We start from the raw sequence: 14,832 nt of genomic DNA on the forward strand, positions 1-14,832 counted from the left end.
GGAACGGCTTGGGTGGTACACCTGGACTCCTCATTCTCTGAGTCTGGGACATGGGACTTGGCTGAGCTCTCTGGTCGACTTGCGTGGTCGCTTTTTCTTTCTGAGTTTGTTCCCTTCTCAGAGGATCGGAATCTCCAAGAGTCCAGGAAGTTCTGACATTTACGACTCAGGGTTGGAATGACCTTTATTAAATCAACACGGTTGCTGAGGAGCATGGGGGTGTCCGACCCCGGGTGAGGCTGAGCGTGAGGCCAGGGAACAGCCAAGATGTGGGAGCAGCAAGGCCCCATCTGGGTGGCCTCGGGATCGCTGGGAGAGGGGGGAACTGGGGATGCAGAGGAGGACGAGGGGCAAGCTCTGGGCCAGGCTCATGGACCATTTGCATCTGAGGGGACGGAGGGCGCAAGGCGACAAACCTGAAATGGCAAACCACGCCCCCCCAACTCTGGGAAACCCATCCCCCACCCGAGACCCACGGCACTTCCGGCCCATCCTCCAGACTCGGAACTGAGTGAGTTTTCTTCCCCTTTTCCAAACACCTCCCTCCCAGCCTCTCCGGCCCCTCCCAGCCCTGCCTGCTCTGTCTCATCCCCTGTCTTCCTGTCTCCAAGAGGCCCCCGAGGAAGGAAAAGAAAACGCCCATCGTGTACTCATCCCGCAGAAAACACGTGTGAACTTAGCACCCCGGGATTGTCTTGAGCACATGGATAGAGACAGCAGGGTCTCCTGCCTCCTGGCGCTTATATGCCAGCCAAGGAGAGAACACTAAACGGAGGAGAAGGTGGCACACAGAAGACAGGACAAAGTGGCCCTGGGCAAGAGGAATGGGGCAGCTGCAATTTAAATGAGGTGGTCAGGCTAGGCTTTCGGTGGCATTTACGTAGACTCGAAGGCTTTCCAGGGGGCTAGCTCTGAGCCACAGTCATTTACCGGAGGCGCACAGCAGCTCCACGAGCCAGCTATTTCACAGGCTTAGAGGTTGAAGGCATAGCCCAAGGTTGCTCAACCAGTAAGCGGTGGACCCAGGGTTCAAACCCAAGTCCACAGATCCTGAACCTGCACGGGAAAGCGTAATGGTTGGGATTAGAGCACTGGTGAGGATGAGTCAAAACCCAGCTTGGTTACGTCTTCACTGACCCTCAGGCAAGCTACTTACTCTGAGCCTCAGGCTCCTCATCTGTAAGAACCCTCCTTGTAGGGTAATTGAGAGGATTAGAAAACGCAGTACACAAGGTGTTTACACGGTGCCTGGTCCCGGGTGAGGGCTCCCCAGTGATAACGAATCATCACCAGCACCAGCATCAGCACCAGCGTCATCCCCATCTCCATCACCCCCATCCCCTGGCATCCCCAGCACCACCGTCATCCCGGTCGCTGTCATCCTTATTTCTACTGTGTCTCATCTGCCCAAACCGCACCACAGAGCGCCGCTCCCCCCCCCACCCGCCACCCAGTAAGGGTGCCTGGCCTCTGGCCTGGGCTGGTTGATGGAGCCTGGGTGGAGGGGCTGGCGGGCTTGTGAAGTCTGCCTGGGTTGGCGGGCAGGTTCCCTTTGGCTCCGTCTCCCTCTCGCTTGCTCCCTTGCTCCTCTCTCTCCAGGCTGATGAAATATGGACGAGCTGGCAATGCGGTCGCTGCCGAGCAGGCTGCCGCCACCCTGGGGAGGGTAACGGATAGCCCTGATGACACAGGCCCCGTAGGGGGGAGGAGGGGGAGGGAGAGCAGCCAAGCATCCGTCTCAGGGCCCCCCTCCCAGCCTCCTGCAGCCGCCTTGTCTGGCAGCTCGTGCCCTCCCCCACCCCAGGAACCTCTCCTCCCCGGCGTCTCCATCCCAGAGGTTTCCAGCCTCGTCACTTCCTTGGCCCCTTGCAGCAGCCTGTGGTAGAGGAACAGCCAGGTCTGTCTGTAGAGGAAAAATGTGAGGCCAGCGAGGGGAAGAGACCTGTGAGAGGGAGGGAGTGGCCTTGTCAGGCTAGAAACTTCCAGTTTCCCAGTCCAAGGCTTTTCCACCCCCTGTCACACCGGTCCAGGTACCTTGAGGAACCATGTACCTTGGAGATGCTGAGTGCTGCCTCTGGAGTCGGGGATTGGGATCCCAGTTCTGCCACTTGGCCCGCCCTTGGGAAAGTTCATCAACCTCTGAGCTCTATTTAATGGGGACGGTGACCCTTGTCACCTCCTGGATTCAGAAGCCCACCTCCCAGAACGCCTGGGCCAGGGTCTCCGAGAGATGAATGCACAAGCTCCCTGCCTTCCTCTTCTTCCTCTCCACGACCTCCATGCATCTTCCCCACCCCCACGCCGTGCCTTCCACCTGGAATGCCTCTCCCCCTCTTCATCTGGTGAGCCTGGGGTCCCAGTTCAAATATCACCTCTGCGGGGAAGCCTTCCCTGGCCCTCATGTTTCTACTTGGGGCATATCGCTCCCAATTTGAAAACACCAGTGGGCCACAGCCTGGGTCCCACGGCACAACAGTCCATCATTTGGCTGCCTCCCCATCATCCAATGTTCCAGAAAAATCCCCTCCCTGGAGCCAGAGCAGGGACTCGTTGTGTGTGTATGTTGTTTTGTTTTTGGCTGTGGTGTGGGATCTCAGCTTGATGTGGGATCTTAGTTTCCAGACCAGGGATGGAACCCATGTCACAGAGGTGAAGCGCCAAATCCTAACCCCTAGACCACCAGGGAACTCCCAGGGAGGGGTTTGTTTTTGAGGGAAAAGCCAGTGATCAAGGCAGCAATTGACAAAGGGTCCAGGCTGGATTCCTCCCAGAGGTGTCTGACTTTCCACAGGAGACCAGATGTCAGGAATCACTTCTCACAACCCGGAGGGCAGACTCAGCAGTGGGGGATTTTCAGGGTGGATGACAGAGCATGAGAAAGAGATTTTTAGATCAGCTGGGGCTCTTCAAGCCCCTAAATGCCACCGCGCCATAGCTGCCTGTGTCCCCCTGTGTATATCACCTTGGACCCGGCCCTGCTATAAACCCTTCCTAGAGTTCCCTGGTGGCTCAGTGGGTTGAGGATCTGGCATTGTCACTGCTGTGGCTTGGGTCAGTGCTGGGGCACAGGTTCAATCCCTGGCCCAGGAACTTCTGCATACCATGGTGTGGTCAAAAATTAAAAAATAAAAAGAAACCCTTCCTGCTGCCGAAGGGATAAAATCTGAACTGCCAGTTCCAGCCCCGTCTTCCCCAAAGCTTCTTGCTCCTGGTGCCCCACCACTTCCCACCACGCACATATTCCCTTATTGTATTTTTACTGCGCTGGTCTTAACGATCTTCCCTGTGCTGGACCCTGCTGCCTCAGGGCCTTTGCACGGGCTCTTTCCTTTGCCTGGGATGTCCCTTCCTCAACGCTTCACCTGGTTGATGTCTATATTCTCTCGGTCTATCACTACCTTCAGGGATGCCTTCCCCGGCCCCTAGGACTCAAGCCGAGCCTCTCTTGCTCCCCAGCACCCAGAGCTTTTCCTCCGCAGCACTTGGCACAGTCTGTGATTGCCTGTTTTATTTGTAGCGTTGTTTGCATCCCAAGCGACCTGCGGTCAAGCGCGTGGACTCTGGCATCAGGCTGCGTGGGTTTACAAAGAGATTTTCCCTCGCCTGAGCTATGTGGCCTTGGCCAAGATGCTGGATCTCTCCGTGCTTCGTCAGTCTCCTTATCTGCAAAATGGGCCAATAGAATTACCTTCGGGCAGCACTGCTGCAAGAGTTAAATGGGCTTGGGGAGGGAAGTACATAGAACAGTGCGTGGCCCTTGGTGGGAGCTTGACACGCATCTACCTGGATTGTTATCGTCTGTCTCCACGTTGGAATGTAAGCTCTCTGAGGGCAGAGACTGTGCTTGTTTGTTCACCAGCTTATCTCTAGTCCCTGTGCTGGCACATGAATAACGAGTGCTGGCCTATGAGCCAATATATGGTGAAGGAGTAAAAGTATGATGGGCATAATAAAAGCTTCCCAAAGTTTCCAGCTTTAGAATGCTTTGTAATTTTTTTCCTTTTTAGGGCTGCACCTGCCACATATGGAAGTTCCCAGGCTAGGCACTGAATCGGAGCTGCAGCTGCCGGCCTACGCCACAGCCACAGCTATGCCAGATCCAAACCACATCTGTGACCTACACCGCAGCTTGTAGCCACACCAGCTCCTTAACTTACTGAGTGAGGCCAGGGATGGAACCCCCGTTCTCACAGACACTATGTCAGGTTCTTAACCCATTGAGTCACAATGGGAACTCCAAATGCTTTGTGATTTTAGAAGATTTTATGGATAATAACTTCAAATATACATTAACAGAGAAAAACACTAATATTAAGAGTACAATAGTTCCACATTGCTCTGAGTTCAGTAATGCCTTTTTTTTTTGGCCGAGTGTACAGCATGTGGAAGTTCCCAGGCGAGGGATTGAACCCACATCACAGAAGTGACTCAGCTTGTTGTGGCAGTAACAACACCAGATCCTTAACCCACTGTGCCACAAGGGAACTCCCAGAGTTCAGTAATGCTTTAATGAAACTTTCAGTCTCAACACTTGAAAAAGAGTCTGTAATGGAGTTCCCACAGTGGTTCGGTGGAAACAAATCTGACTAGCATCCATGAGGATGCAGGTTCGATCCCTGGCCTTGTTCAGTGGGTTAAAGATCCAGTGTTGCTGTGAGCTGTGGTATAGGTCACAGTTTTGATTCGGATCTGGCATTGCTGTGACTGTGGTGTGGGCCAGTGGCTACAGCTCTGATTAGACCCCTAGCCTGGGGACATCCATATGCCTCAAGTGTGACCCTAAAAAGACAAAAAGACAAAAAAGAAAAAGAAAAAAAAAAGAAAATATGATTAAAACTGTATCCTGAGGGTTTGCACAAAAATGAATTAACCTAAAAAGAGAAAGGAAGGAAGGAAAAGAGTCTGTAAGAATGAGAGGCCTGTGGCTGCCAAGGCTACGGACTGGTTCGTGCACATGTGGATTCATATTGTGAAACGGATGCCTCAAGGAGAGCGAGAAATGAAGTGAGCCAGAGATGCTTGCAACACTTTTTTTTTTTAAGGGCCGCACCTGCGGCATATGGAGGTTCCCAGGCTAGGGGTCCAATCGAAGCTGTAGCCACCAGCTTATGCCAGAGCCACAGCAACGCTGGATCTGAGCCACGTCTGTGACCTACACCACAGCTCACAGCAATGCTAGGTCCTTAACCTACTGAGCAAGGTCAGGGATCGAACCCACGTCCTCATGGATGCTAATCGGGTTCACTAACCGCTGAGCCACGACAGCAACTCTGAGATGCTTGCAAAACAGCCAAGGGGGGGATGTCAGGCAGTGGCTTCACAGACATGCCTGGAACCCAGGAGAGCTGGGCTGGGGCTGGGCATGTGGGAGCATCAGCTTAGAGACGGGACTGAACGCAAGGGGTACATGACATCACCAAGGAAGAACGTGTGGAGGAGGGGGGGAGGGGAGAGGAGAAGGGAGCCTAGGCTGGTACCCCTGAAACACCAACTCTTAGAGGTGGGCCAGGAGGAGGAGGCCCAGAGAGGGAGACAGAGAAGGAGCAGAAGGAAGAAAGTAGGAGCGTGGGTGTTTGAGGGGAATGTTTGAGGAGAGAGAAGAAATTACCATGGGACACTGTCCCAACAGGTGCCACCAGCATTCGGCAGGAAATCACCAATGACCAAAACACATTAGCCAGACTGGCACAGGCTGAAGAGGGAAAATGACGTAAGGAAATGGGGAGCCTTTTCTCTAGGAAGAAAGAGGAAAAACTGGGCAGTCTCTGGAGGAGCACCAGGGCCAGCGATCTCTGTCTCCCTGGGAGAGATGAGCTCTCCTGGGTCTGCTCCCGGGAACCATCCCGCCGCAGGGAAGATACTGATGCTGTGGGAACCAGACAGCGCTGCCCTAGGAAGGCGGATGGGAGGGACCAAGCCCACGAGCTGCCCTGGAAACAGGAAATCATGGATAGACGCAGAGGACCTGGCCCTGTGCTGGCGGGTGGAAGGTTCCTGATCAGACTGTTCTCCGGTATCTGCTGCCTAGGAGGCGTGCGAAGGGGGCTTCTCACCAGGAACCTGCCACTGCTTCCTGTCTTGGGGCCTCCTGTGGGGTCTGCGGGAACAGACCCAGGAAAGAGGCTGCTGCCTGCCAGCACGCCCACCGTCTCCATCCTCCACCTGCTATTCCAGGTTTTCCCCTCCTACTCCCTTGCTTCCCCCAAGAGCACCACCCCCACATCAGTCCCCGCCCAGCTGGCTGACCACGAGGGAGGCCCCCCAACCTGGAACCCCCACCTGGGGCGGCACTGGCTGGAGTCCAGTGGGATCCTAGGAATCCCGGGACACTGGCCGCTCCTCCGTGTTATGGTTACACAAGGCCAATCGCTGAGAGCAGTTCCAAGACGGATGGTTGGACCTGCAGGCAGGAGGACGGGCTAGCAGCTGGTTTGTTTTTTTTTTTTTTTTTTTTTTTTTTCATACAAAATAACAAAGAAATCAAAACAAGCCACTCATTTTAATTATATCAAGCCTAAAGACAGAGTGTGAGTGGTGGCATGCTGGCTCTCAGAAAAACAGGGCACCATTGTAGGCCCTCAGAATTGTGGAGAATAGAGATTCTTGAGAATCCCTGAGTTGGTTCCAAGTTGCCGAATCTTGGAGAAATACACCCTTAAGGTGCTAGAGTCAAAATCCCTAGAGTCACAAAGCCTTAGGTCTCTAAGGAGGCAGCCGGTTTGGTGGTTAGGAGACGGGGCTCGAATCCCTGCCTTCTGATCCTAAATCCCTGCGTCCTGTTCCTACCACAGATTTGCTGTGTGCTATGGGGCAACTTACTTCGCTTTTCTGTGTTTCAGTTTCCCCTGTTGTAACATCAACGCAGGACTGTCACAAGAATTCTGTGGCTGTTGTTAAGCCATGCTCTTAAGCCAGCCTGTCTTAGAAGCCTGGTCCTTGGAGTTCCCGTCGTGGCGCAGTGGTTAACGAATCCGACTAGGAACCATGAGGTTGCGGGTTCGGTCCCTGCCCCTGCTCAGTGGGTTAACAATCCATCTTTGCCGTGAGCTGTGGTGTAGGTTGCAGACGCAGCTCGGATCCCGAGTTGCTGTGGCTCTGGCGTAGGCCGGCGGCTACAGCTCCGATTAGACCCCTGGCCTGGGAACCTCCATATGCCGCAGAAGCGGCCCAAAGAAATAGCAAAAAGACAAAAAAAAAAAAAAAAAAAAAAGAAGCCTGGTCCTCCATTCTAACTCATCCAGCATGATGTGCCACCCAAGAGCTGCTTATCATCTCCGAAAGCAGAGGTGACCACGTTGCAAGGCAGCCAGTTTCACTTTGGAAAAGCTCTGAGCACTGAGCCTTCTCTTAGGAACGTCTACCCTCCCGGGAGGACTAACAGTGCCTTCCGTTTTCACTTACTCTCCTCTTACATGGGGCAGATTTACGCAAGTAAAATTCGTCATCAGTGCCATCAACCTGCACCAGCGAAATGCATAAAGACTCCGCGTTAAGTTCTTGCTGCCAGGATGGTTAAATCAAGGGCAAGAGTGACCTCTATTCTATACACAGAAGACTCACTCGTCTATCCATCCAATGGGCTCTGTTCTAGGGGCTTGAAATGGAGCGATGGGGAGACCCAAGATCCCAGCACCCAAGAAGCTTACTGTCTACTGGGAAGGACGCCAGTCAAACAAGCAACAGCATGAAGAGGGACAGGACAGGCCCCCCGGATGTGCAGGTTCTGGGATGGGAGATGGAGGCTAATTTCCATTTCCTTCTAGTTTTGTGTGTGATGTTGACCACATTTCTTTTTTTTTTTTTTTTGTCTTTTTGTTGTTGTTGTTGTTGTTGTTGCTATTTCTTGGGCCGCTCCCACGGCATATGGAGGTTCCCAGGCTAGGGGTCGAATCGGAGCTGTAGCTGCCAGCCTACGCCAGAGCCACAGCAACGCGGGATCCGAGCCGCATCTGCAACCTACACCACAGCTCACAGCAACGCCGGATCGTTAACCCACTGAGCAAGGGCAGGGACCGAACGCGCAACCTCATGGTTCCTAGTCGGATTCATTAACCACTGCGCCACGACGGGAACTCCTGATGTTGACCACATTTCTAAGCCCTGCTTTCCCAAATGACCAACAGAATAAAAAACCTAAGGACTAGGACAGGTAACCCTGCTTCCCCACGGGGTGCTTAGAGGCTCCCAAGAGACAAGGAAGCAGGTATGGCCATTGTCGGCCCCCTTCCCCACTAACAGAACCTTCTCCAGTTGAATTGCACACACCCCGGGAGATGATTGGGAGATGAATCTCGGTTGGTTTAAGGCTATCATGGAAGTCTCTGTCCTTTGCCACTCACTGCTCTTGAGTGGGCATGTGGTCCTGTTCTGAGTCATAATAATATAAAGAGGAGTTTCTGGAGGATGTGGTGAGTGACAGGATGCTTCAAGGTAAAGATTTCCCCTCTGATGGAGGAGAAAGCCATGTGAAGAGAAGGCTCCTTTTCTCCTTTCCCTCTGTTCCTATTTATGGCATTGAAGAATGAAGATGTGATGCCTGGAGCTATAGCAGTCATCTTGTGATCATGAGAGGTCAAGCCTAAGGACAAGTACCAACATGCTGAGGGTACTAGAGTGGAAGATGATGCAATGCACTGAATGCTTATATCCCAATAAATTTCAGATATTGACATTCTAAACCCCCATGGGTTGATAATAGGAGGTGAGGACTTTGGGAGGTAATTAGGTCATGAGGGTGGAGCCCCATGAATTCGATTAGTGCCCTTACAGAAGGGACCCAGGGGATCTCTTGCCCTCTTTCTGCCTTGTGAGGATATAAGGAGAGGTCAGCAGGTGGCCACTCAGAACCTGACCATGCTGGCACCCCAATCTTGGACTTCCAGCCTCTGGGCTGTTGATAGCGCCCTCAGTCTACGGGACTTTGATCGCAGCCCAAATGACTAACTCAGAAGGAAAGAACTAGGGTGCTGGATGACGTATTGAACGGCAGAATCAACGTCAGGATAACTTCCATCCAGACATCTCTCTAAGTAAGTAATAGATGTCCTGTGAGTTAAGCTACTGATTGTTGAGCCCTCTGTTATTACAGCTAAACAGGTGTTTTCTTCACCAACCCAGTTCCTACTCAAACTTCCCGAGCCAGGAAAGCCTTTATCCCTCCTTTGTACAATCTTTCAATAAATGGTTGCTGATTGTCAACAAATATTTACCAAGCACTCACAGGGCCCTTGTTCTGTTTTAGGTGACAGAACAGGGAAGAGAGAGACAAAAGTAATTACATAGACGATTGAACGGCTTATAAATTGTGATGAGTTTTATACATTAATGATGGGGTGATGACATAGAGAATATCAGTGTGACCTCTTTGGCTCAAGTCATCAAGGAAGACCTTTCTGAGGAGGTGACATTTGAGCAGAGCCCTGGATGAGGACACAGCCCAGGGTGGGAAGATTTCCAGGTAATGGACCAACCTGAGATGGAAAACAGTTCAGCATGTTTTGGGGGCAGAGAGAAGGCAGAACCAGGCTTAGGGCAGGACAAGGAGCTTGGGTTCCATTTTAAGGGGCGCCAGTGAGAAAATTTAAGCCAAGAAGTGGAATAGTCTAATTTGTTTTTTTTGTTTGCTTACTTTTTAGGGCCGTGCCCGTGGCACATGGAAGTTCCCAGGATCGGGGTAGAATCAGAGCTGCAGCTGCCAGCCTATACCACAGCCACAGCAACACCCAATCTGAGCTTCATCTACGACCTACACCACAGCTCACAGCAATGCTGGATCCTTAACCCACTGAGCAAGGCCAGGGGTCAAACCCGCATCCTCACGGATACCAGTCAGGTTTGTTTCCACGGAGCCACAACGGTAACTCTGGCACAGTCTGATTTCTGCTTTGAGACACTCCCTCGGGAGTCCCCATTGTGGCGCAGCAGAAACGAATCCGACTAGTATCCATGAGGACGCAGGTTCGATCCCTGGCCTCGCTCAGAGGGTCAGGGATCCTGCGTTGCTGTGAGCCCGGTGTAGGTCGAAGACGCGGCTTGGATCCCGCATTGGCTGTGGCTGTGGTGTAGGCTGACAGCTATAGCTCTGATTCAACCCCTAGCCTGGCAACTTCCATATGCCTCGGGTTTGGCCCTTTAAAAGGCAGGAAAAAAAAAAAAAAAGATGCTCCCTCCAGTTGCCATATGGAAGGAGGGGGCTCCCCCAACCCTCCCTCAGCCTCTCCTGGGCTCTGCCTTCCCCTGGGCTCCCGCTGCCCTGGCCTCCTTGATTCAGTCCTCTGCTGATTGCTGTCACCGCCTCCAGACTCTGATTCCTCCAGAGTGGAACCATGTCTGCCTCTTCTCTATCCAGACGCAGTGGCCCACAGCCCCTTTCTGCAAGGCCGCCCGCACCCAGCAAGCCCTTCCGGGAGCTATGCTGGCTCCCAGGGCTCAGCAGCCTGACAACTCACTTCAGGGAAGTGGCCAACCCCCTCCCCTCAGTCTGCACCCCTGGCCTCACACAGCAGGCGGGGCTGGGGCCGCCAGCGACCAGCATGAGGTCTGGATTTGCTCCGTTTTACGACCACGCTGGTGTCTAGAAATGGAAACGCCAGGCAATCCTGTCTCCCTGTTAATGTCACCGAACTGGCCTTCTCCCTGCCGGCCCCAGCTGCCCCCGACCCCCACACTCCTTTGGCTGAATCAGGCTGTCCAGGGACAGAGGAGAGGAGGACAGAAAGAAAACGTGTCCCCCAGCTTGAAAAGCAATGCTGACATTGCTTTGCATCATCACGACCCCTGCAGCTTTGTGGGGAGGAGAGACTCTACCACTGAGCAGAGCTGTGTGAGCAGTTGCTGGCCTCTGGGATCAGAGGACAACATAATCCGATGACTGGGGTTGAATCTGGTCTCAAGGCCGGGGGTGGGGGGAGGCTCTGGAAGGTCTTGGAATGTCTTGGTCCCTTCCCTCTGCAGCCTGGTCACATCCTTCCTCCTGTGACATTTATTGCTCTGGACGGTACGTTTCAGACACCAAGTCTTAGCATCCTGGAACACCGAGAACCCTTAGAGACCAACCCAGACCTGCCCAACACCCGAGGGAGAGGAGTCACTCCCCAGGCAGCCACCCTGGCCAAGGGGAGCCGAAATTCTCATCGAGGGGAGGGCGGGGGCTACGGGGCTGCGCTGGAAACTCTTAGAGTCCGAATCGCATGCCGAAGTGGTCAGACTCTCCTCCCCTCACCCCCACCTCAGGCAGGACCACTGTGCACATGAGGCTTAAGAGCTCCCTTCTGAGCCAAGCTGCCTGGGCTGGAATCTCCGTCCCTCCACTTCCTAAGTGTGTCAGTTCCCCCATCGGTAACATGGGGAGTTCCTGTTGTGGTTCAATGGATTAAGAACCCAACTAGTATCCATGAGGACGCAGGTTCGATCCCTGGCCTCGCTCAGAGGGTCAGGGATCCGGTGTGGCCGGGAGCTGCGGTGTAGGTTGCAGATGGGGCTCAGATCCCGCGTTGCTGTGGCGCAGGCCAGCAGCTGCAGCTCTGATTCAACCCCATGATAATAGAAACTTCCAGACGACTCTGGCTCACAACAGGCTCAACAGGGCCTGCCACACAGTAAGTGGCTAAAAAAATTTGCCGCTGTTCTTTGCCACTGAGGCTTCTCAAGCCAGAGACAGGCAAGGGCCTTGCCCAAGGCCGCCCAGGCAGACCGTGACAGTTCCTCGGTGCAACGTGTGTCTCCTAACGTCCAGGCCACTGCTCTGCCCCTGCGCTCAGAAAGCTCTGAGGCTGTGGCAAAGACCTTGGGAGATGCGCCCTCAAGGCATCCATCTGCCCCCGAACAGCCATACACAGAGCCTCCCACGTCTCCCGCAGGGACACACAGATAAAACGACGGACAGAGGCAGAGCGCCTGGGTACACACCGTCTGATGCGAAGATTCTGATGCGAAGATACTGACGCTCGCGGGCGCGCATGCGCACACCCACCAGGCACGTCACGCCCCGGGGATCTGGCCCCTCTCAGGGCTCGCTGCCTCCCTTCCCTTCCTTCCTGTGCCCTCACCTTCCTCGCCCTCCACCTCCCACATGTTTGTGGCTATTTTCCTGAAGCCCCCGGCCCATCTCGAAGAAGGGGTGACGTTATCAGGTCCTGTGCCAACCAGAAACCCCAACTTCTGTTCCCAGCCTCGGTCTCAGTGTCCCCGCCCATCCGGAGGGTCCGAGAAGGCCGTGGGGTAGAGGGTTCAGCCAGAGCCAGCTCTGAGCTGAGGGTCTCCAGCTGGGGCCGCCTCTGCCTTATCCCCCCTCCCCCCGCACCCCTCCTCTGAGGATGCCCCAGAACAGCTGGGGGCTCTGAGGGAAGCCTCGTGGGGTGGGGTGGGGTGGGGGGGAGCTGCAGGTCTACATGAGCTCCACGACGGGGCAGTCCAGCGGGGCCCAGTGCTCCAGAGCCCCCCACCCCACGCCGTATAAAAGATGGAGCCTCAGATCTTTACAGCATCAGGGCTGGAAGGACCCGTCCCAGTCACCTAATTATCTCAGCCCCTCCTTTTCACAGAAAGACTGAGGTTCAGAGATGAGATGTAATTTGCTCAGGGTCACACAGCAGAAGGGCCCTCTCCTCGCCTTATGCTGAGGGTCGTGGGGTTGACCCCCAGCCTGATGCTGACCCCGAATGGCACTGTCCCCGTTTGCTCCCCAGCCGCTCCCCTCCCCGCAGCCTGCCAGGCCCCCCAGCCGCAAGCTACGGTTCCCAAGCAGAGGCTGCTTCTTTGTGACGGTCTCCAGAGTCGGAAACCTTCCCAGAGCCTGGCCGGAGATTCGGCTCTGATTGATTCCCTCTCTCCCTTCCTGTTTATTCAACCCCATGGCAAAAAAAAAAAAAAAACAAAAAAACCCAGGGGAGAGAATTTATGAGCGAAGGAGGAGGGAAGTGAGGAGAGGAGGGATGTGGAGATGCTTGTGGGTTGATAAAAAGAAGAGGCGAGCAGAGGGAAGGAGGGTATAAGGAGCAGGCAGCACAGGATGTGTCTGCAAGAGCCGGGGCGGGGCTTGTTGGACCAGGACGTAAGGCTCCAGGGAAAACCCTCCCTGAGAATCTCAGAATCTCCCTCTGCTGGACCGCGGGGCTCCTGGGGGTGGAGGCAGGGAAGGAGGGGGTCTCGCAGTCCCCCGGCCCCTCCCACATGGACCAGCAGCTGGGGATGCTGCATCAAGAAGCCCTCCCCCACCCTTCTCAAGGGGCCGATGTCTCTGCCTCTGTGTAGAGTTCAGCAAATCCCTGAGACCGACAGGGCCCCTGACAGCACTATGCACACAGCAGGGGCTCTAAAAACGCTGTGTGGACACCCAGCAGGAAAGAGCCAGGCCCCAGGTTCTCCATTTGATGCGCAGCCTCCAGCAAGATTGCGCCCCTCCAAATTACTTTTCATGTATTTGACGTTTCTCCCCTCATTTGTCTTTCATTTATGCTTTTTGTTTATTTGGTTCTTGGTGTTGATAGAGAAAGATGAGAACTCCGTATCATCAAAGAGGACAATCTGATGTGGCAGCCGGCTGCTTAAATTTGTGAACCTAGAACACTTAAAAATCAGTTTAAAAAATTGTTAGGAATTCTCGTCGTGGCTCAGCAGAAACAAATCTCACTAGCATCCATGAGGACGCAGGTTCAATCCCTGGCCTCGCTCAGTGGGTTAAGGATCTGGCGTTGCCATGAGCTGTGGTGTAGGTCGAAGACACGGATTGGATCTGGTGTGGCTGTGGCTGTGGTGTAGGCCAGCAGCTGCAGCTCTGATTTGACCCCTAGCCTGGGAAACTCTGTAGGCCACAGGTACGGCCCTAAAAAGACAAAAAAAAAAAGAAAGGCTATTTCCTTCCTGGGCCTCTGTTTCCTCCTCTGTCCAGTGAAGGGACATGCTGGGCAGTGGTTAAGGGGCCTTCAGCTCCTTGAGGACGCTAGAGGTCACCAGCTAAATGTCACACAACAGCCTTGACACAATAACCTCACCTCCTCCCTCTCCTCTTAGTTCCACACCTAGAGGGAGTGTCACGGCTCCCCAATATTTCAGCAAGTCCCCCATGGGGGACCCTGCTCACTGGTGCCTGGTGATCAGGACGGCATCAAGCTACACCTGAAACTTGGCTGTTTCTTCCAGGCCTGCCTCCATCCACCCACACCGATGGTTCCAGGAAGACGCCTCTCCACGCTCAAATGCCTTCCTGGGAGTTCCTGACATGGCTCAGCGGTAATGAACCCAATGAGTATTGATGTGGACTCAAGTTCGATCCTTGGCTTCTCTCAGTGGGTGAGGGAAGTTCCCAGACATGACTCGGATCCCCAGTTGCTCTGGCTGTGGTATAAGACAGCAGATACAGCTCCGATTGGACCCCTAGCCTGGGAATTTCCCTATGCCGCGGGTGCGGCCCTAAAAAGAAAAAAAAAAAAAAAAGACTCTTGTGGGGGGTGTGTGTGGAGGAGACATGAAACCAGACGGGCAGAGCTGGATGATGGGTCCATGGGAGCTTATTACACTGTTTGGTGATTTCCATAATAAAGCATGAAATAATGCAAAATTTAAAATGCATCTTTTGGGGATACCTATGGAATGCACAGTAGGTAGTCAAAGAAAGAATTCTTGCTCGAATAATAATAATAGTAATAAAGTGAGATCTATTGGGAAGTTTGACATCTAGGGAGGCAGAGGAGAGGGTATAGTGCCCTGGGATTTCACCGTGGTTTACAGGGGCTTATGTGTTAATAAGCTAGAAAGGTTGGAGTTCCCTGGTGGCACAGTGGGTTAAGGACCTGGCATGGTCACTGCTGTGGCTCAGGTGGCTGCCGTGGCTCA

General features: G+C 53.8%; 1 long non-coding RNA gene across 1 annotated transcript; it reads left to right on the forward strand.

Annotated features, from left to right (window-relative positions):
- Positions 1 to 364: 364 nt before the first annotated feature.
- On the forward strand, positions 365 to 3,978 carry LOC146403141 (uncharacterized). Its single transcript, XR_014804650.1, has 2 exons — positions 365 to 511; positions 2,031 to 3,978. It is a non-coding gene; the product is annotated as an uncharacterized LOC146403141 (long non-coding RNA).
- The last annotated feature ends 10,854 nt before the right edge of the window (positions 3,979 to 14,832 follow it).

Source organism: Sus scrofa, chromosome 5 (genome assembly GCF_054392235.1).
Source record: "Sus scrofa isolate SSC_HxYL_T2T_F1_AM1 chromosome 5, Sscrofa_HxYL_maternal_Yorkshire_Landrace_v2.0, whole genome shotgun sequence".
NCBI classification, from domain to species: domain Eukaryota; kingdom Metazoa; phylum Chordata; class Mammalia; order Artiodactyla; family Suidae; genus Sus; species Sus scrofa.